Below are 555 nucleotides of genomic sequence, written 5' to 3' on the forward strand. Positions count from 1 at the left end.
CCCCTCAGTCACCCAGCTCCCCTCAGTCACCCTGTACCCCTCAGTCACCCAGCTCTCCTCAGTCACCCAGCACCCCTCCGTCACCCTGTACCCCACAGTCACCCTGTACCCCTCAGTCACCCAGCTCTCCTCAGTCACCCAGCACCCCTCCGTCACCCTGTACCCCGCAGTCACCCAGCTCTCCTCAGTCACCCTGCTCCCCTCAGTCACCCTGTACCCCTCCGTCACCCTGTACCCCTCAGTCACCCAGCTCCCCTCAGTCACCGAGCACCCCTCAGTCACCCAGTACCCCTCAGTTACCCAGCTCTCCTCAGTCACCCTGCTCCCCTCAGTCACCCTGTACCCCTCAGTCACCCAGCTCCCCTCAGTCACCGAGCACCCCTCAGTCACCCTGCTCCCCTCACCCAGCTCCCCTCAGTCACCCAGCTCCCTTCAGTCACCCTGTACCCCTCAGTCACCCAGCTCCCCTCAGTCACCCTGTACCCCACAGTCACCCTGTACCCCTCAGTCACCCAGCTCCCCTCAGTCACCCTGTACCCCTCAGTCACCCAGCTC

At 64.3% G+C, this 555-nt stretch overlaps 1 protein-coding gene across 2 annotated transcripts in view; it reads right to left on the minus strand.

Annotated features, from left to right (window-relative positions):
• The window catches only part of AP3D1 (adaptor-related protein complex 3, delta 1 subunit), a 52,289-nt gene that overhangs the window by 17,226 nt on the left and 34,508 nt on the right, over positions 1 to 555 (minus strand). The gene's annotated exons all lie outside the window — the stretch shown is intronic.

The sequence above is a fragment of the Chrysochloris asiatica genome, unplaced genomic scaffold (genome assembly GCF_000296735.1).
Source record: "Chrysochloris asiatica unplaced genomic scaffold, ChrAsi1.0 scaffold00125, whole genome shotgun sequence".
NCBI lineage: Eukaryota > Metazoa > Chordata > Mammalia > Afrosoricida > Chrysochloridae > Chrysochloris > Chrysochloris asiatica.